At 43.3% G+C, this 23,005-nt stretch overlaps 1 protein-coding gene across 2 annotated transcripts in view; it reads left to right on the top strand.

The window, feature by feature from the left end:
• The first annotated feature begins 309 nt into the window (after positions 1–309).
• The window catches only part of LOC147673146 (uncharacterized), a 175,814-nt gene continuing 153,118 nt past the window's right edge, over positions 310–23,005 (top strand). Inside the window, exon 1 of one of the 2 annotated variants that reach the window (XM_086946898.1) lies at positions 310–408. The gene's annotated coding sequence lies outside the window, so the exon portion shown is untranslated. The remainder of the gene's footprint in view (positions 409–23,005) is intronic. The other variant, XM_086946899.1, reaches the window with a different exon arrangement.

The following is a 23,005-nucleotide window of genomic DNA, read 5'->3' on the forward strand; positions in this document are numbered from 1 at the left end:
CTCCACAGATATCTATCTAGTGAACGTGGTATGATTTTGCACCCAATTAATAATTCGTTTTAAAGAATGAAGCGAATTATTTGGTGTATACGGTTTCTCTGTCACCAAAACCATAAAAGCTGGACATAATCAGTTGGTCAAACACTTCCGGGGAATGTGCATTTACTTCCGGTACGTGAGACGCCATCTTGTGTGAGGTGGTCTTTGGAGTCTAGGGTTTGATGCAGCCTCTCAAGTCCGCCTTGTTACGTTCCTTCGCCTGTCAGTCAGTGCGAGCCGGCTTTCCTATTGGCTCTCCCCGCCTCCAGTGACGGAAGTGCCTGGACCGCTTCCCGTTGGGAGGTCGGTTAGAGTCGGCACCGAGGCTGAGGAGAGCGGGTTCACGCGCGCCTCTTCCGGGAGGGGGAGGTAAGGGCTGCGCTCGGGACTATTTTATGTGCTCCTGGAGGGCTGGCGTGTATGCACATGCCTTGCTGAGATATGTCATTGATTTCAGTCCTGTTCACGCCCGGTTATCTCGAGAATGGTACAGCAGGTGTAACAACACCAGGGCTGGGGCTGCCACCCGTCTCACACCCCCCACGCTTCGTTAGTCTACGCCTGAGTAGCTTAAAACGTTCATTTTTTTTTGTTTTGGTTTCTGGGACATGTAGTTCTATTTATTCCATTATAAAATGTGGACCACACGTTCCAGAATGTATTGCTGTTATCATGGCTGCTTATTTATGAAGGTGGGACTCTTGAGAGACATCCTTTCTAGGTGTAGCGGGTGATAATGTACATGCCAACAGACCCAATTCAGGCGGGACACTCCTGATCATTTTTTAAGCCCACGCCTAATCTTGCTCCGTTTCTAGGGCAGTCAAAGGGGAACATAAAAAATTCCCCTGATTTATTTTACAGACGCTCCCTGTTTGCAGCTTCAACATGTTGGCATGATTTGTTATTAGGTGGCTCCATGCTTCTGGTGTGCTATGTGTAGAGATCTGGGTTTTTTGTTTTACAGTTTATTGCTGTTAGGTTTCCCTGGTCCCGTTTCATTGCTACACAACAAAGCCATCACTCCCAGAATGCGTTTGTTTATTAATTGTGAGCCCAGGACTGAAAAGCTGTGGCCATAGAGTAGCCTGTTATTCTGGGAAAGGTCATTAATACTAAGATAGAAAAAGAGGTTAAAGTAGACCCTGCAGTCAGTTGGATAGGTACCGCCATGTTTCTTAGTACCTAGTCTGAGAATTCTTATCTACCTATGCTACCTTCCTGCTCAAGATCTGAGCAATTCAAATAATTGTATGAGGTGGGCTCACTCACGTAATGTGACATGCTTCAGCATAGCCACCTCATTCCACCTTGATAAGATAATGCTACTAGAGTGGACTCCACCTCAAGTGCTACTGTCTTAAGGGAGTTCTTAGAAATTATTTATTTGGATCCTGTTCTCCCACCTAAAAATACCTTGGGTTAAACCATATGAAATCTTTTGGTAGGTGGTACTCTAGGTATGAGGACAAAATACATAGAGAGTATGTTTAGAGGACGTTATTGGATACCAAGGCCCTTACGCACCTATTTGTTGCCAACATGTTTCTGCCCACAGCTTATAAAAGGTCTTGGGCATTCACCAGTACTTTTAATAGGATCCCTATGTTAATCTATCTGGTGAATGTGAAGGAAAGAACCTACCTCTCCTTGTTAAATCAAAGGTAATTTACCTGAGTAGAGGGTAAGATAATTCAAGGTATCAATGTAGACCGTAACAAATAAAACCACATGAAAATCATGCAGCAATATATTTATTTAAAAAAAAGTATGTATGACTTGAATGCGCAATCATCGCAAACGTCACACAAGTACACACTGCGTGCTTGGGCGATTGAAAACATGTGAGAATAAAACCAAGGTGGGGTGAGGTGGCCTATGAGAAAGCATTTCACATTACATGAGTGAGCTTGCCTCATCCAATTCTTGGAATTGCAAAGATTTTGAGTGGGAAGGTAGCATAGGTAGACAAGCAGTCTCAGAATAGCCACTAATAAATAAATATAGTTTTACTTATCCAATCGACCACATTGTCAGCGTGTGATGTAGTGATTCTCAGAACCGTGACAATGTCCTCATTGTCAATGAGGTGCGGCACTGACACACGAGTCTCCAGGTCAGAGCAAATTTTGAGCCCACATGTCTCAATTTTTTGGCATATTGTTAAGCAGAAAAGTCGGGGATAGAAGATCCTGGATCTTTCTAAACATGTGGTATTTGTGTGCATTTCTTTCCGTTGTTTTTAGCTTGGCTGTGCCCTCACAGTAAGGGACCAACTGTAAAAAATCAGTGTTGGTTTTCCAAAAAGTAAAGTCAAGCCCCAATTACTGGACCATCTAACTTTTGTTTTGTCAAGGCAAGCACTGTTTGGCCTGCACTGTTCCGTTTGGTGCGGTGTCACTGCTGCAGCTTTAGATGTCTGTATGAAGACATATTGTTCCTAAAACATAACAGTTTAAGTGGGCTTTGGGTCAGCCCCTTGCTCATGATTGGATACCTTTCTTGCTGTGTCTTAGGTGTCTGCTCTGGAGGCAGACCGTTGGTTTCCAATACATACCAAGCATATTCTTAAAGTGGGCGTTTGGTAATTCCTTTGTTCGTGATTGAATGGCTTATTTGTGAATCACAGTGTACTCCCTACTCTTGTGTTCTTCTGGTACAGGAGCATTTTGATTTCTCAGTGTTCTGAAGGGATAAGTTGAATCCTTCCAGTGCATCCTTCGTGGACTCTTTTGGACTCTTCCTGGGAGTGCATGTGTTTCCTTGCTCTTTTCCCTTTTCCTCCATAACGCTCTTTCTTTTCACAACCCCTCCCTCACTCCTTAATTCTTTCTGCTACTCTCCTGATCCTGCTAGCCGTGGTTTTCTGTTTTATTTTTACGCAGGACTGTGAGCTGAAAGTGCTGTAGGCCTGCTTGTCTCCATTTTATGTTATGCACACACTTTTGTTTTTCTTTTTTACCATTCTAATATTTCCAGGTTGTAATGGTAAACACATAATGGCTTTCATGCATCATAACACATGTCCATGCAGGGGCTATGATGCACATATCTGCCTGTGTCTCAATACATGCATGCACATCAGTCCATCTTGGAACAGTGTCCATTTCTAGGAATCCCTTCCAAGATTGCTTACCAATGCATGTTCATGTGCCTAGACGCTTGTGTTTCTTTGACAGTGCCGGCGAGCATTGACAACGCCGATAGCTTGGCCAATAAATGCTCTTGACAACACTTGTTTTCTCAGTGTTTTATATGCAGTCCACACCATTATGTCGTCTTTGCCGCATGCTGTTACATATTCATGTACATGTAAGGTTTCTTTCTTTTATTATTTACATGTTATGATATAGAACCATTGAGTAGAAAGAACAACAATTCCCAACAGGTATCAGTAAAAGACAGTTAAATGATGTATGCATTCGGCATTACATGAACAAGAAACAAGGAGGCTCATATGGTTTAAAAGCTTGTTATTCACCAATTTCAAAGGAGGGTGTTTCACATGGAAATACAGTTAAACAGCACTGTACAGAAAGAATCATGTGACAACCCGAAGGCACTTGGTAAATGGTGATATATACAATTTGTGAAAGGTGAAGATGCAAGTGCTGAACATGAACAGCGTAAACGGCGCAAAGTGACAAAGAAATTATACAGTGATGGCTCCGCAGGATTAAGTCATAATCACTTAAATCATGGAACAAACAATTTTACAGGAGCCAAAAACGTTAAATGCGCCATAAAATTGCGCTGTGATGTCGACGGCGTTTCGATCCCCTTGAGTCGGGATCGTCATCAGGACAGAGTTGTTGAGTTACGAGCAGTGTTGTACACGCAAGAGCATTTGCGTGGTCTCTGGATACCCGGGCGGCTGGCAGTGAATCCAAGCAGCTCGGAGCTGCTTGGATACACTGCCAGCTGCCCGTACTGCCTGAGCCCTCATCGCCGCCGGCCGCCTAGATTCAATCAGTTGCTGCCACGCTGTAACTGCCCTTGGCGACGCCACACTACTGCAGACGCCGCACCCGCTGCCTCCACCAGGGTATCCAGAGACCACGCAAATGCTCTTGCTGTTCACGTTCAGCACTTGCATCTTCACCTTTCACCAATTGTATATATCACCATTCACCAAGTGCCTTCGGGTTGTCACATGATTCTTTCTGTACAGTGCTGTTTAACTGTATTTCCATGTGAAACACCCTCCTTTGAAATTGGTGAATAACAAGCTTTTAAACCATATGCGACATCTTGTTCATGTAATGCCGAATGCATACATCATTTAACTGCCTTTTACTGATACCTGTTGGGAATTGTTGTTCTTTCTACTCCACTCCCATCCCAACGTGGTTTATGGGTTTACTCCTGTTGTTCTTATAGATAGAACCATTGAAGCACGCTTATTACTGCAAACTCTTGCTGAATGGAGAACTTGTGAAATTTTTAGTGCATAACCAAATTGTATTGGTTTAACAGCCCAATGTTTAGAGCACATAGTATATTAAGTGTCGAATATATATGCCTATGAGTTCTAATGATATTGATTGTAGAGTCTATCAAAGGGAAGATGTGTGCATCTGAGTTGTACTTTAGAAGTGTGTTCTGATGCACAGTGATGCGTATGCCTGGTTTACACCTTAGAGTCTGGACACTATACTGGCACCTTTGCATACAATTGCACATTTACCAGGAACAAGGGAAATTTTTTTCATTGGAATTATAATTGTATCCCTGCCTTTTATTAAAGAATTAGGAGTACGTACTTTGCAGTATTTTAGTCTGAATATTATACTGTTATTACAACATGCAGGTACATTCAAAGGCATAATGCAGCACAACGTTCACTGCTGTGCATCACACTGCTTTCTCAACACACCTTGACTGAGTGATGAACAAGTTACGAATATAAAGTTGCACCCTGAATAGAATTTTCATCCCTATGCACTATTAAGGAATGATGAACATGCTTGTGCTGTGCACAATGCCATTACCTCTGCACTTGTGAAGCCTCTGATGGGCACTTACAGTGCCAGAATGAGGAAAGTGTGATTAATAGGCATAACACCTAGTGCCCCACTCCTGATCATGGTTTCCCGTACACATACCCCTTTTGCCCTGCACTATATGCAGGGCCCCTGGAATTATGCGACGGCAGAGGACCAAATTATGTGGCAAGGTTGCGTAAATTATGGACCAAAAAGGGCAAATTATGCAGCATTCTGTGGTACTCCATTATTATCATTTTTTTAATAGTATTCATTATTTCACAATTTTAAACTTGCTAACACTGTTTGGGCATTAGTTGCACCTCTTTAGTACCAGTTTAACATTTAGATATAGCAATAAGCTTCAGAAAGGTGACCAGTCAACCTTTACAAATAGCCTTCCACTGTGCAGCAACATGTGTTGTTAAATTTTTAGTAACTTTTGAACTGTTTGAGCTGGGAACACATTTTTTGTTAAAATCTGTAGATTGCAGAGAATGATGGATTATTTGGCAAATTTATAATTATGTGAAAAGCACTGCGGCCGCATAATTGCAGTGGCCCTGACTATATGTCACCATGAGCTTTTAACACTAATAGCTCTGTGCCCCTGACATTGTTCTGCACAAGATACATCAGTCAGCATTCCCTACACGTCACCCTACCTCTGCTCTGCTGATGCACATCACCCAGCACTTCTAATCGAAAACTCGCCTGTGCTCTCATGATGTTGATCTCACAGCACTAAGATACCCGGCCTGTGCTTTACAGACATGATTCACCCACATCTCCCTGAACTCTTATATGACAGTACTCTACCCTGGTTTAAATAGCTCTGTGGCACCTCACCCTGTGCTTCTCTTGTATATACGCCACTTTTGCTCATAGGATGCCTACCACAATGGTTTCTAGCTGCACATAACATTGCGCTGATATGCTGCACATATCCTCGTGCTCAGCAGCTCCATGTATTCTTTGCTCACCTCCTGCACAGTACCACATGCTCAACTGCTGCATAGTGTTCTATTGCACTCTACTCTCCGTGTCACCCCTTTTCTGCATTAAACCTTTTCTCCTTTATGCACCTTAGCGTGTGACTCCTGGTGGACATCACACTTTGCTTTCCTGATGAACATCACACTTTGCTTTCTGATGAACACCACTTTGTGTTCTCTGCTGCACAAAGTTTTTTTTTTGTCCTGGTCGGTTTGTGTGGGTGCTTGTGTGCCTGCCTGAAGGTCTTGTACATTTGAATGTGATGATCATGGTATGTATGTATGTATGTATGAATGTTTGTATGTCTGTCTGTCTGAGTTCTTCTATGCCTGTCTGAATACACTGTTCATCTGAATGCGGTGATTCATAGGGCTGTCTGTCTGTCCATTTGTGTGCCTGTGTGCTGGAATATCTATCAGAAGTTTTTTTTTGTAATTTCCTTTTATTGCATTTTCTCCAATTTACACCAGAATACAGTGAGAATCGTTAAATGCAACATGTAACCATGACTAAGCATCTTAGCAGTCATCCCATGACAATGACATTTCATTAGACATCTGTGCCCCTTCCCCCACGCATAGATTCCCAAGTACTCATCAGTTTAAACTTTCTGGCACTTTAGATAATAAATATGTTGTGAAAGGGCTCCATATATCCTTGGGTCTGGAAGCCTGTGGAAACTCCTCTGCATAACAATCAAGTTGTTCTCGACAATATGTTATATTTTTGAACCACTGATCGATTGTAGGAACCAACCTCTTCCTCCAGTGGATCACCACTCCTTGTTTTATCAATATTAATGCTACTGCTACCAGCTCTGATTTGCCAGCGAGAAGGACTTCACCAGTCCAAGAAGACACACTAGGCGTACACTCCACAGGTTCCAACACCATTTCAGTGAGTGCATCACTACACTTGCTCCCAAAAAAAAGGTGCACTCCAGCACACTGTCACACCATATGCATAAAGTCAGTGTACTCCATGCTACATCGTGCACAATTTGCATCCATTCTCAGCCCGTATCGAAACACCCGTAGCAGGGTATAATATATTTGTTGCAAGTATTTAAAATGAATTATTCTCAAATTTCAAATAGAGGTAAACATTCCTGTTAGTGCATAACAAAAACCCCAGTCGTCTGGGCTCAAAGGGACGTGAAGTACAGCCTTCCATCTCACGAAAGCCAGCTGCAATGTTTTGGCATTCTCTTACTGTGGTGTCGTGTATAAACATGTAATAAGGTTCCTATGGGTATCGCTAGTGAGAAGAGCCTGTAATGACTTAAGTGTTGGAGGTTCTGCAGGGAATTGTGCATATAGTTTTTTTATGGCGGATCGTAATCTATAATAAGTGAAGATTAAGAGGGGAGCCCGACCCTGGGACCATGCTAACTCCTCTAGCTCCACGAATGTTCCCCTGGATAGAGGTCCCCAAATATTTCCAGTCCATATTTTTTCAGTAATACTAATGTCCCATGTTCATGGGTTACAGATATTTGTGGATAATATGCCAGTGGAAGCATCGGGTCATGCAATGAAAGCTTTTCCGCTAGGGTTCCCAGACTCCCCCAGGACTCTGTGGTACAGGCAATTGTATGTATTTCCTCCCTGGATCTCCCTTGTCTCCTATGGGAGATGATACTAGATAAGGGGATGGAGCGAGCATTGTCGCTTTCTATCGTTAAGCGTGGCATATAAGGTGGAGGGTGAAGCCAATAATGGGCAAAGTGCGCTTGAGCACATTCATTCTAAAGATGCATATTAGTTGCTCCAAACCCGCCTAGTTCATTAGGAAGGGTGATAGTAGTCCACTGAATCCTCCGCTGTTTCCCTCCCCAACCCAAGGTAATCATGTGTGATCGAATGGTTTTAAAGAACCATTGTGTTAATAGGATAGGTATATTGACAAAGAGGTACAGAAATCTTGGTAGGACAACCATTTTTAGTAAGGCCACTCTATCAGCCAGCGACGGGTAATATAAGCCACCTTGCCATCTGTTCTTCAAGCTTCGAGATACAGTTCCCATAGTTACATCGGAGCTCTAGGTCTGGGTCCCTATGTACCCAAATCCCTAAATATTTAACAGGCTCTGTATTCCATCCCCATGGGGAATCCAGTTGATGTAGCAGTGTGATTTGAGTAAGGGGGAAGATAGTTGATTTTTCCCAGTTAATAATTAGTTCGGAATACCACTCATATCTTAGTTATTCTCTTATTATCAATGCTAGGTGGTTCTGTGGGTCATGAACATGGAGCACCATGTCCTCTGCGTATAGTAAGATGGCCAGTGGACACTGTCGGAAACACAGTGATGTCGCTGCCTAATCACACACCTTCATGGTTCCAATGTAAGAACAAATATAATAGGGGAAAATCGTGCCTCTTGATATATTTAACAGGTCAGATTTCACACCATTATTTCTCAATCGGGACTGGGGGTGCAGTTTACAATAGTAGTATCCAGCGAAGGAACATTCTCAAGATCCCGTGCGCTGCAGCACTTAAAATATGTAAGACCATTCTACAGAGTCCAATGCCTTGGCTGCATCTAACAGCACTGCTGTGGCATGCATGGAGGGGTCTAGTTGATGGTGCAATGCAAAGAGCCAATGTATCTACAAATTCTTTACAAAATTCACTGGTGAGGCCGTCTGAGCAAGGTGCTTTGCCATTTGGTAAAGTACATAAAGCATCTTTCACTTCATCTGCTGTTAATGGTTGTGCCAAGTACTCTCGTTGCCCAGGCGAGAGCCATACCAAAGCCACATCCTCTACATATGTGGCAGTCTCCGCCTCAGAGGCTGTGCTGCATTGTAAAAGTTCTTGAAAGTTGCAAGGATTGCCTGAGTGTCGTATAAACATTCCCCTTCTGGTATGTTTATATACATTATATGCAACTGTTTCCAGGAATGTCTGATTTTGTTCACCAGGCACCTACCAGGTTTACCTCCCTCTCCATATGATCTTGCCACACATCGCCTGAGATATGGCATACCTCCATCGCTGCAATATCATTATAAGCTGTGATCTGATCTCGCCTTGTAGCTAGGATGTGGGGGGTCAGGTGTACTCTGATATTGAGTTTCCACGGTTTGAATAGTGTGTTCTTTTTTTGCAAGTATGCAAGGCCCGTAGTAGTCCTGATTTTGTAATAATGCAGATACCTCTAATGGTGTCCATGAATTCCTCCCAGAGTAAATCATCCCCCTCTACTGTACCCAAATTGTTCACGAAAAATTCCAGTATAGGTGCACGCATCCAGTCCTTGCACATAAGATCCTGTAGGAGAGTGGGTCGAAATCGCCAAGTAAATGGAGCAGCAATATGTGTCGGTAGCTCCACCACTAGCTTTACTGGCACATGGTCAGACTGTATTTGAGGCATATATTGTACTGTTGTTGCCCACATGCTAACCATCCTAGTCGTCCGCAAATAATCTAGTCGGGACTAAGACCGCTGAACGGAGGAGATAAATGTGCCCTCTCGTCCCTCTGGATTTCACAATCGCCAGATATCCTCCAGCCCCCAACTTTCATGCCCTCCAGTAATCCCATAGTCGTTTGCCTAACCTTCCGCTCTCCTTTAGCAGATCTGTCTTTCTCAGAATCTAAATATAAATTTAGGTCGCCTCCCCTTATAATAATAGTGGGCTGAAACGTATGCAGCCTTTGCCATATTTGTGTGTAGAAATCGGGATCGTCTACATTCAGGCCATAGATAGTAGCTATCAAAGTGAGCATGGTGCCATATAATCTACCCTGCCGCAAAGCGACCCAAATCGTCTGTTTCCGGGTGGGTAGGTGTAAAATGGACTCCTTTCTTGATTAGTATCAGTACCCATCAAGATTATAGAGAATAGGAGAAAGCCACTCTAACACAGGCCTATCGGGGTCCCTATATTATTTTTTGTGTGTTTAGTGAAGTAGGTTTCCTGGAGGAGGGCAATCTACGCCTGATGCCTATTGAGATAGGCCATCACCTGCCTAGTCTTTCTAGGATTATTCAGCCCCTCACATTCCAGGTTAACTGTGCTGTTTGCCCTTTGCTGGAGGTCATCTATCTTAGACCAGCAGAGTCTGATCTGCCTTCTCATTCTTGCCATAGGTCCATGACATGATGTATACCTTAACATATCATGTGCACTGTGGTGTCAAAACACAAACCAACGTGAACATCCCAACCCTCCCACTTTAGCATTCCAAATGTGCTACAGACATCAATGTACAGAGAGAAAAAAAAAGAAATCCACAGTGACAATTTCACAAAACAATCCTAACAACATTTTATTATGGCAAATTAGTATTTGGGTTACACCTCCTTGGGGGTTTCTAGGTGCTCCATTAACCTCCCGATATCCGGAGGTGGCCAGGGTTGCAGTGTCTTGGCAAAGTAAAGCTGTGCGTAATGGAAGCAGGCATTTGTCACAGATTAGCGCCTGGATCCGATGCACTCCACAAATATAGGGGTCTTCTGCAGTGAACTGGTAAACATCCCATATGACATGTCCATCCATAATATTAACCTGCTGAGTTCAACCTATGCCATCTGCTTCTATGCTGCGATCAGTCACTGGGTACATGAAGTACTAGGTCTTCAAGCAAACATGGTAACAATGTCATCTGAGCGCTTAATTCAACTAGATGGGTGTGGATGCCCTTGAGAGGTTATTCAACTTAAGCTCATTTAGATGAGAAGCATCATATATAGAACAGAACAAAATGTTAGTCTGCAATGACACAACATAATCAGATGTTTTGATTTTCGTCTTTTATTTTCAGCTATGCAAGGTATGCAGATGACTCAACCAGCCAACGCGTTCCACCCAAACATGGGCTTCTTCAGGGCAAGGAATTTTTTTTGGGTCAAAAGATAATCCGTCATATGTAGTGAAGGAGGCAGCGAGAACTGTTATTTTCTGAATGGAGAAAACCTGTACTCTCGAGTAAGAGGTTTCAAAACCTACTGCCTGAAAGACTGCTTCCGGACAAGGCTCCAAGTACACGCTGCAGCTGCTATGGGACTCGGGGATACCCAGTGAGAATCCCTCTCTCATACTCGAGAGTACAGCTTTTCTCCATTCAGAAAATAACAGTTCTCGCTGCCTCCTTCACTACATATGACAGATTACCTTTTGACCCAAAAATGTTTCCTTGCCCTGAAGAAGCCCATGTTTGGGTTAAACGCGTTAGCTGGTTGCGTCATCTTGCATAGCTGAACATAAAAGACGAAAATCAGAACATCTGATTATGTTGTGTCCTTGAAGACTAACACTTTGTTGTGGTCTACTAGCAGCAGGCCACTTGAGGTGGGCAATATACTCTTCAAAAAACGGTGACTAGTACTGGCAGTGCAGTCGTCTAGGACCCTGCTGCTTGGCGCGATTACAGGTTATTCATCTTGTTCATCCGATGTGGTCTTGTCAATGCTCGGAGATTGTAGTGGTTTTACCTGGCCATCAGATGTGTGGGCTCGCTCCACCTGGACGTTATCCTCTTGGATGGAAAACAGCGGTTGTTAAGCTTCGACTTCAGAAAACCAACCTGGACCCATTGGAACACAAAAACTATTGGCCCATTTCCCCACCAAGATCTTGGAGTAACATCTAAATGCCCGAATAAGCACCTACTTGGAGCAACAACACTTGTTTGATGCCTCCCAATTTGGATTCAAGAGTGGCCATGGCTCTGAGACTGCTTTAATAGTTGCAGTAAATAACATATGCATCCAGTAGATGCCGGGCATATCTAATTTCTGATACTGTTGGACTTATCTGTGGCCTTCAATACTATCTCCCTGAAAAGGCTGATTGACCCGTCTTCAGGAAATTGAGGTGTCAGACTCTGCCTTGGGGCGCCTTTTCTCCTCCCTGACAGATAAGTCGCTGAAAGTAAAGGTGCACCAATTTTGCTCTGATCCCATACCTACCTTCTGTTGAGTTCCGCAGGGCTCCCCTCGGAGTCCAACTCTGTTACTATATATATGTTTCTCCACGGTCTAAGGTGATTAGATCCTTCGGGTGGAGGCCTTATCCTATGCAGATGATACACAAATAATATTTTACATCACAAAGCATATAGAAGCCTCTGCCGCCAATTTCAACTGCTGCATTCAGGCTGTGGCCTCCTGGATGGTAAACAACTACCTTCGACTCAGTGGGGACAAAATTGAGGTTCTGGTCTTTGGCAGCCAACAAAATATATGGGCCCACGCTTGGTGGCCAGAAATGCTTGGATCACGCCCTTGCCCTGCTGCCTCCGCAAAGAACCTTGGTCTCATAGTGGACAACATGCTGTCTTTTGATCTCCAGGTTAATAGAACAGTCTCATCCTGTTTCTGGGTTATTAGGACCTAAGGAAGATCTTCCCATTTCTCTCTCACTGTCTTCGCAAAAAACAAGCAGCTGTTGTCCTGGTTCTGTCCCGGTTGGATGACTGTAATGCTCTTTACCTGGACATTAACAGGGGATCCATTCATAAGCTGCAACTGGTCCAGAATGCTGCTGCAAGACTTATTTTAGATCTTCCCAAATTTCACTTGAATTCGGGTGCATTTCGGAAATTGCATTGGCTTCCTTCTGAGAAACAAATTCTGTTTAAGGCCCTATGTATTATTCATAACTCAGGTCCAGAAGGAATCAAACACCTCTTCCAATGCTACGTCCCTGCTAGACCGCTGCAATCTGGTTGTGCCCAGGTTTAGAAGGGCAAGATGGGGAGGAAGAAGAGCCTTTGCTGTGGCTGCATCTAAACTCTGGAACACCCTCCCGATAACTATCTCCTTTCTCAAGTCATACCATGTCTTCTGTAAATCTTTAAAGGCCTGGCTCTTTGCTCTTTATTTTTCTTAGAGGGTTAACACTTCCATCTCTCCGACCATGATACCGCTTCAGTGCCTTGACGCCTTTTGGCATTGTTTCTGCTTCACACATTGGTCATTCATTCATTCACCACAAGCAAGGCAGTTATGTTCTCTGTGCCAAATACATCTTTTAGCATGCCTTCCACAAAGCGCTCCATCGGGCCTGTATTGGTAGATTCCGGTATTCCTGTGATCATTACATTGTTATGGCGGGACTGTCCCTCTAAAACCTCATTCTTGACCTGTATCACGCACAGACTTTTTCCACGTTGAAATATTTTGAGGATACTACCTGCAATTCTTCTTCTGCAATGGAAATGCGTTGTTCCGCATATGTTATATGCATGTTTTGTTTGTACAGTTTAACTGCCATGTGGTCCATGCGGATATTGAGTGAGTCAATTTTTCCCATCTATCGATCAGAGACTGCTGCATGGCCAGAAGCGTGTTCTCCAAAGTTGTTGTGCTTGAAGGCTGCGAGTCGCCATCCTTGTTTGGTATGGTGTCGGACATATATTTAGTAATGCACCGGGTGGCAAAAGTTAAACGCAGCTTAACTTTGTCTTCTTTCCCCATGTCCAACGCAGCTTTATATGACACAGTTAACAGCCAACACAGTTTCACAGGACCTGTCCCTCAAATCTGAGCTTTGTCGTGCCAGTAGAGTTACTGTCCTGTTCTTTCTGTTGCTATGTACGCTTCTAAGGCTAGTCCTGCTCACTCCATATCAAGCTGATACGCCACTATTACTATAGGTTTCTTTATTGCTCTTTCCCTGGGATATTGACGTGTATTTAACAAGGACCCCCTGAAGACATAGATACTAAATTTCCTAGGTCGGGGAAAACAGCATAGTTAAAAGACAACAACCTAGGCAACTGATATTTAGAACAGAATAAAATTAAAAAAGGACAATCGGGTACAGCTGGCTACAAAACTTAGTATTTTATTAAGTGGTTATAAATAGAAAAATCAATGACATAGCACAATAACACAATTAAAATCCTACAACACACATTATCAATGTAAAATACATTTAAAAAAAAACTTTACTCAGACACAGGTAAAAAATATCTATAGTAGATAGGTGGCACAATGAATCTCTACGCGCGTTTCGGCGGCCAGCGCCTTCTTCCGGAGCAGCCACGCAATTTCTATAAAGTAAAAGTATATACAAAGTACATAATTACATATTGAAAATATAACACATTTATACAAATTAAAATTCTAACATTACGAACTTTAACTTTTGTAGCCAGTTAGGACCTTTTATAATTACACAGATTACAAGAACTCCAGATCAAATTATTTATCCTTAGCATTTTCATTTCCTTGCAGTGTTAGGCCATTGTTCCGGGGGGCTTTGGAAAAAGAGGTCTAAGAGCGGGTAAGAAAACTCACTAATGATGAGTGAATCTATAGCAGCCACAAGGTTCTAACTAGGCTAGCTATTTATAATATTTAGGAAAGGAAGGGGTACACAGAGTAAGGGGCGTGGGGAGTGTAGGCCCATTACTTTCATTGGTACGAACAACTCAAACTTTTTTGTATAGGATTTTTATATGATTCGACCTGTATACATTTTTTGTCCCTTCTTATCATCAAGTAAGATTCTATTATTATTGAGCTTATAGATTCTATCTAGATCGGCATTATTCTATTATTTTACTTCGTATGTAGCCAATACTTACAAGTAGCAGTTATCGTGAAACTATTACGGTATAGTTTCTGTTTCTTGTTTAATCTCTCTTGATCAGAATGTTACAGGAGCTTAAAGAGGAAAGATGGTACGCATTATTGACTTTGTATTGCAGAGTCTATCGGTTATCGTCTCCCTGTTAGGTGTTAAGGAAAAAAACAAGTCTTTAAAAGTTTTTACCTGATTAAGTAAAGGTTATTGATTTAATTCCCGCCAACCAGAGCCTTTAGTAGAGGGTGTTGTTGGATAATATAGACTCAATAGGTGAATTCTTCCAATATATGTCACGATATCTGTTTTAAAAGATATATAAACAAAGATGTCTATGTTTGTATAATTCCTGCAATAATTTTGACTAGATAGGATTCTAAGCTGGAGACTCCCCATAGAGTATCACACATAACTTCAATTTTTCTGTTTCTATCTATGATCTGTTCTTACCTATTGGCCTTTAGAGGTAGGAGTTGCCTTTTTGGGACGGCTGTAAAATGTGTTGAACCAAGGTTACGATCTGTGGTTACGATCTGATTGAGGTTTGCAGCTTTAAATAACTTCCTATCTGTCAGAATAGAGGATTTAAAGGGTCAGGTATACATGTTTTTCCTCCTTTTGCTTCTGTATAGAGTTCGCTAAACAGGGGCGACATTGCCAATTTTGCCAATAATCTTACCAAAAATAGAGAAGCCTTGTTTTCCAAAGTTATAGATAGTGTATCCGGGTTCTTGGATTTTGTACACGAAGCAATTATGTTAAAAGATCTCCCTGCCTGTGGGCCATGATAAAAAGATATATGTCAAGTTCCATTCTGTAAAGATCTAGCTACAAGTTCTCAAGAAGAGCAAGTTGTTTTGTTTTTAGTCTTACCCGAAGATGATCGGCAGGGCTCTGTATGTCCGGCGTTACCCAGAATGACGATACGAATGCGGGAAATGGTAATTGATTGAATGTTCGTGAAGTCGCGTTTATATATTGTTGATAATTGGTATAAAGTGTTTACACCTGTTTTAATTTTCAGTTTGGGTAATGAGAGTTAAGGTAGGATTGCCATTCAAAAACATTAAAAGTGGAAGAAGGACTTCAAAGTAAACAAGTAATGGTAAAGTTGCCGTGCAAGTACCAGTGATTAGAGAAGGGACTCCGATATGGTTCTCATTGTGGGTGGTTACAAGAGAAAAAAGACTATCGTTTGGTAGTTTTTTTTGGTAGTTTTGTTCTTTATACTGCCTACCATAGAGGGCAAGGGAATACATTCTTTTTGTGAATTGGATTATTAGATCGATAGCGGCCACTTATTGTATAAAGGTAAGGGAGATGCTTGCTATCTCTTATCAGAATTATAACGGTCTCGATATATTTGTTATTGTCTGTAATTGACAATCACCTTCTGATGTGAGATATGTCCGAATTCCAGTAGCAGGGTAATATATCACCTACTGAATTGGAAATATATCATTATTATTATGAATTGGGTTATTGATTTGATAATCGCCAACTCAATAATTAAAAAATATGTTTATTCTTCGATATGGGTCTTAAGTTGTAACTATATCATTGTAGGTGGTTATAGAGAGAAAAGACTATTATTCTGTAGTTTTTGTATTTTTTGTTCTATTGTAGCACCTATCCTAAAGGACAAGTGGTTATATTCTTTATGTGAATCGAATTATTAAATTAGATTGTTGGCGGCCCCTATTATATGAGAGTAAGAAAGATACTTGTTTTTTCTTACAAAAGTACTAGCGAACTCAATATATTTATAAATGTTTGTAGTTGATACTTGCGCTATGGTGTGGAACATTTCAGGATTCAATGCGCGTGGCAAAATATCACCTACGGGAATAGAAGTATCTTATTATTTCAAATTGAATTATTTATTTGTTAACCGCCAGTCTTATAGATAGGGGAGATTTTTATTATTTGTGACTAGAGTCCCAACAGACTAAATATAAACATTAAGCACCACTTATTAAATTTTAATAAAATGGTCATATGGGCAATATTTAAGTGTATATAACACCATATTAATTATCTTGAGATTTTATGCGTGGAGGTATCTGTGAATACATTCATAAGCAAGCCATGATAATATATTAAGTGCATGTATCTTCCATACGTTTGCCACTATCTAGAATATTTTCTAACTATAAGGATTTCATCTAATTCTAGTTTTGTTAGATTAAAGATGGGAATCACATTCCCGGTTTCCAGTACTGCCTGCTCCGTGTCTCGCGAACAAATTGCGGCTCTTCCTGCTGGTGGTGGTGCTGGGGTTGATAGTTCCCTCTCGGTTGGCCCTGGAAGTGAACTTGGGGGCGTCCCTGACCTCCCCCCCGGGTTCCCTAAAAAAGGCTGTCTACGGTTCCCTCTATTTTTGTGCTGAAGATTTTAAATGGAGAATTTTAGAAAAAATTCATACTCCGGACTCCAAAGGAGGAACAGCTATCCGAAAGAAAAGGGAGGTATTTTGGATTTTTGTTTTCAATACCTTTCGCTAAGGCTTGAATAACGAAATTCCATGGGAACATGCAATCTGCTGAAAATCCTTATAGTTAGAAAATATTCTCGATAGTGGCAAACGTATGGAAGATACATGCACTTAATATATTATCATGGCTTGCTTATGAATGTATTCACAGATACCTCCACGCATAAAATCTCAAGATAATTAATATGGTGTTATATACACTTAAATATTGCCCATATGACCATTTTATTAAAATTTAATAAGTGGTGCTTAATGTTTATATTCAGTCCATTGGGACTCTAGTCACAAATAATAAAAATCTCCCCTATCTATAAGACTGGCGGTTAACAAATCAATAATTCAATTCGGAATAAGATACTTCTATTCCCGTAGGTGATATATTGCCAGGCGCATTGAATCCTGAAATGTTCCACACCATAGCGCAAGTATCAACTACAAACATTTATAAATATATTGAGTTCGCTAGTACTTTTGTAAGAAAAAACAAGTATCTTTCTTACTCTCATATAATAGGGGCCGCCAACAATCTAATTTAATAATTCGATTCACATAAAGAATATAACCACTTGTCCTTTAGGATAGGTGCTATAATAGAACAAAAAATACAAAAACTACAGAATAATAGTCTTTTCTCTCTATAACCACCTACAATGATATAGTTACAACTTAAGACCCATATCGAAGAATAAACATATTTTTTACTTATTGAGTTGGCGGTTATCAAATCAATAACCCAATTAATAATAATAATGATATATTTCCAATTCAGTAGGTGATATATTACTCTGCTACTGGAATTCGGACATATCTCACATCAGAGGGCGATTGTCAATTACAGACAATGACAAATATATTGAGACCGTTATAATTCTGATAAGAGATAGCAAGCATCTCCCTTACCTTTATACAATAAGTGGCCGCTATCGATCTAATAATCCAATTCACAAAAAGAATGTATTCCCTTGCCCTCTATGGTAAGCAGTATAAAGAACAAAACTACCAAAAAAAACTACCAAACGATAGTCTTTTTTCTCTTGCAACCACCCACAATGAGAACCATATCGGAGTCCCTTCTCTAATCACTGGTACTTGCACGGCAACTTTACCATTACTTGTTTACTTTGAAGTACTTCTTCCACTCTTAATGTTTTTGAATGGCAATCCTACCTTAACTCTCATTACCCAAACTGAAAATTAAAACAGGTGTAAACACTTTATACCAATTATCAACAATATATAAACGCGACTTCACGAACATGCAATCAATTACCATTTCCCGCGTTCGTATCGTCATTCTGGGTAACCCGCCGCCGGACATACAGAGCCCTGCTGATCATCTTCGGGTAAGACTAGAAACGAAACAACTTGCTCTTCTTGAGAACTTGTAGCTAGATCTTTACAGAATGGAACTTGACATATGTATTTTTATCATTGCCCACAGGCAGGGAGATCTTTTAACATAATTGCTTCGTGTACAAAATCCAAGAACCCGGATTCACTATCTATAACTTTGGAAAACAAGGCTTCTCTATTTTTGGTAAGATTATTGGCAAAATTGGCAAATTCGCCCCTGTTTAGCGAACTCTATATAGAAGCAAAAGGAGGAAAAACATGTATACCTGACCCTTTAAATCCTCTATTCTGACAGATAGGAAGTTATTTAAAGCTGCAAACCTCAATCAGATCGTAACCACAGATCGTAACCTTGGTTCAACACATTGTACAGCCGTCCCAAAAAGGCAACTCCTACCTCTAAAGGCCAATAGGTAAGAACAGATCATAGATAGAAACAGAAATATTAAAGTTATGTTGTGATACTCTATGGGGAGTCTCCAGCTTAGAATCCTATCTAGTCAAAATTATTGCAGGAATAATACAAACATAGACATCTTTGTTTATATATCTTTTAAAACAGATATCGTGACATATATTGGAAGAATTCACCTATTGAGTCTATATTATCCAACAACACCCTCTACTAAAGGCTCCGGTTGGCGGGAATTAAATCAATAACCTTTACTTAATCAGGTAAAAACTTTTAAAGACTTGTTTTTTTTCCTTAAAACCTAACAGGGAGACGATAACCGATAGACTCTGCAATACAAAGTCAATAATGCGTACCATCTCTCCTCTTTAAGCTCCTGTAACATTCTGATCAAGAGAGATTAAACAAGAAACAGAAACTATACCTTAATAGTTTCACGATAACTGCTACTCGTAAGTATTGGCTACATACGAAGTAAAATAATAGAAGAATGCCGATCTAGATAGCATCTATAAGCTCAATAATAATAGAATCTTACTTGATGATAAGAAGGGACAAAAAATGTATACAGGTCGAATCATATAAAAATCCTATGCAAAAGAGTTTGAGTTGTTCGTACCAATGAAAGTAATGGGCCTACACTCCCCACGCCCCTTACTCTGTGTACCCCTTCCTTTCCTAAATATTATAAATAGCTAGCCTAGTTAGAACCTTGTGGCTGCTATAGATTCACTCATCATTAGTGAGTTTTCTTACCCGCTCTTAGACCTCTTTTTCCAAAGCCCCCCGGAACAATGGCCTAACACTGCAAGGAAATGAAAATGATAAGAATAAATAATTTGATCTGGAGTTCTTGTAATCTGTGTAATTATAAAAGGTACTAACTGGCTACAAAAGTTAAAGTTCGTAATGTTAGAATTTTAATTTGTATAAATGTGTTATATTTTCAATATGTAATTATGTACTTTGTATATACTTTTACTTTATAGAAATTGCGTGGCTGCTCCGGAAGAAGGCGCTGGCCGCCGAAACGTGCGTAGAGATTCATTGTGCCACCTATCTACTATAGATATTTTTTACCTGTGTCTGAGTAAAGTTTTTTAAAATGTATTTTACATTGATAATGTGTGTTGTAGGATTTTAATTGTGTTATTGTGCTATGTCATTGATTTTTCTATTTTTAACCACTTAATAAAATACTAAGTTTTGTAGCCAGCTGTAGCTGATTGTCCTTTTTTAGGTTTCGCTGGGGGGCGGAGCCGTTAGGCTCCTCCTCCAGCGAAATCTGTAGTTTCTAGTATGGGTGACTTTAACCCGCCTCTCTGCTTCATTGGCTAGCTCCATAAATGGAGGCTAGCCATTGGAACAGAGAGGCGTCCGTCAATGCCGGACCAGACACGGGGGCGTTCCCGAGATTCTTTGGCTTTTGCCGACGTCACGCGACGCCGGGAACGCCCCCGTGTCTGGTCCGGCCGGCCGTGCTTGCTGCTGTCCTCCCTCCTCCCGCCGTCCCCACGTTTCCCTCCTCCCTCCCGACGTCCGTGTCCTTTCCCGCCCCCCTCGTCCTCTCCCGCCCCCCTCGTCCTCTCCCGCCCGCCCCCCTCGTCCTCTCCGAGGTTTTCTCCGAGTTTTCTTCAGCCGGCCGGCCGGCCAATCCTAGCGCGGCCGGCCGGAAGTGCCCGCCCCCCGCCGCCCAGGGGAAGAAGGAAGACGCGGCCCACAAGAAGTATGGCGGCCCACGCGGGGCTCCCGTGGCCTGCCTGGAGGGAGCCCCGGAAGAAGCGGAGGACGTTGCCGGGCAGGTGTTGCCGAGTAGGACAGCTGCAGCCCCGCGCCTCCGCCCACGGTGAGTGCTGTGTTGCTCGGGTGTTGCGTGGCTCCGCAGGTCGTCGCTGTAGTGTCCTAATCTGACGTGAGGCTGCAGTGGTGGGGTGAACTTCAAAAGGAGCTCCCCGCAGCCTGAGGGGAAGCTTCTGGACACCCAAGAGAGCAAGCGAAGCCCACCCGCAGTATAACGCCGCCCCTCCCCGCCTCGCGCAGCGCGTGTAATGAAAGACTGTGGCGGGTGGGGAGAGCAACGAAGGAGAGGAGCAGACTTTGGGGACTGCCTCAGGTGCAGTGTACTTTCGGACCCCACCCGCAGAAAAGAGAAGGAACTCTGCTCCATACAACGGAGCAAGCGGACGGCAGCGCCAGCTCGAGTCCCCCCCTCCCCCGGCAGCCCAGAGAGAGAAGCGGTGTCCTGCAAGGGGCGGAAAGCATCAATCAGGAACGGCTGGCCACCGTAGCCTCTTCACCCCTTGTCAGCACACTGAACTTCACATTGTGCCCCAGCATGGCCTGGACCGGAAAAAATAAAATAACTCTCCATAGCGCAAACTGAGTCTTCCGATAGCGCCTACCTGGCTGCGACTGCCGATGCCCTAGTGAGAGTCCCGGGGAGAGAGACACCAGGTGAAAGGCCGTCCTTCAAAAAAAAAAACGCGCCCACAGGGGGACTGTTGGTTTTGACAATGCTTCGCTGGGATCCCCCAACCCCCCCCCCCTCCCTGCCCCGCTTCCGTGTCTTTCCCGCAGCCCCCCCTCCCGCTTCCGTGTCTTTCCCGCAGCCCCCCCCCCCCCTCCCGCTTCCGTGTCTTTCCCTCGGCCTGTCCATGTGGCACTAACAGGCCCTGCTCGCACATCAAGCCAGGTAGGAATAAAAGCGCCATGACACACAGCTCGGGTATTTAATATTTCATCTGCAGACAGGAGACTTTTAAGGCTGAATATTGGTTCACAGGCGGCAGGCAGCGCTGCCTGAGCGCTCCCTTCAGACGAAGCGCTAGGGCGTGAGGAGAAGATGGCGGAGGTAGAAACACTCACAACTTCTAGCCTCAGTGTGCGGGTGGTCTTTCCCGCAGCCCCTCCCCCCCCTCCCGCTTCTGTGTCTTTCCCGCTTCCGTGTCTTTCCCTCGGCCTGTCCATGTGGCACTAACAGGCCCTGCTCGCACATCAAGCCAGGTAGGAATAAAAGCGCCATGACACACAGCTCGGGTATTTAATATTTCATCTGCAGACAGGAGACTTTTAAGGCTGAATATTGGTTCACAGGTGGCAGGCAGCGCTGCCTGAGCTCTCCCTTCAGACGAAGCGCTAGGGCGTGAGGAGAAGATGGCGGAGGTAGAAACACTCACAACTTCTAGCCTCAGTGTGCGGGTGTAAGCAATATTGTGCTACTTGGAGTGTGGGGGCAATACACACACCTGCTCCCCCACACAAGAACACAAACACGTGCTCACAGACACACAAAAGAAAGTGTGCACACAGACACATGCGTACAAACAAACATACATACAGGCACAAAAACATACACGCTCCTTGCACACACAGACTAAAAAGTGTTCAGACACATACAAACGTGGACGCCCATACTAAACACACAATCCCGCTGGCACATCCCCCACCCCTTCTGATCTCGCGCCTCTCGTGATGTGCTAGGCTGGCACGGGCGGCTGCACCTCTGCACAAGCAGCTGGCACCCCTTCTGTAGTGCGCATGCTCATATGCCAGCTCACCCTGGCAAGGCGGAAGGGCGGCAGCAGGTCGTACAGGCCCTCTCGCGTGTAGCATGATACCTCCATGTGTGTGGACACTGCACATACAAGAACCAGACAGTGGCAAAGCAAGGAAGCGAGGGCCTCAGTGCAAGCAAGGAAAGTGAGCCCTGTGGCCTCTGTTGGACCAGTGAAATATGGCAACTATCGCGGTTCAAGGGGCCCCTCAGGGCTCTGTGCCCCGGTGCACTGCACCTGCCGCACCAGTGGTAGCCACACCCGAAACTAGGTCTCGTGGACAGGCCTGGCCTCCCGGGAGAGTCCGCTCCGGGTGCCAGGCCTGCGGAATGTGCCAGTCTCTGCCAGCCATCAGCATGGCAAATACACCTCGCCATCTTCGGCCAGTGGGTGCAGCCCCCCTGCAGAAACGAGCCGGTGTGGGTGGGGTGGGAGGGGGCGCAGGCCTCGACATATTGTCCTTATAATAAAGGGGGCGTCTGGTGAATAATGTCACAGTAGCTGCTAAACCCGTCATCAAACAGAGCGACATAAGAGTGCCCGATGCTGGTGATTGGCAGCGACCCGCGGCTGGGAGGGGGTCACAGCGAGTGGGGGGTGAGGGGTGGGGTCCGAAGTTGACGC

This window comes from Lissotriton vulgaris, chromosome 12 (genome assembly GCF_964263255.1).
Source record: "Lissotriton vulgaris chromosome 12, aLisVul1.2, whole genome shotgun sequence".
In the NCBI taxonomy this organism is placed as follows: Eukaryota; Metazoa; Chordata; class Amphibia; order Caudata; family Salamandridae; genus Lissotriton; species Lissotriton vulgaris.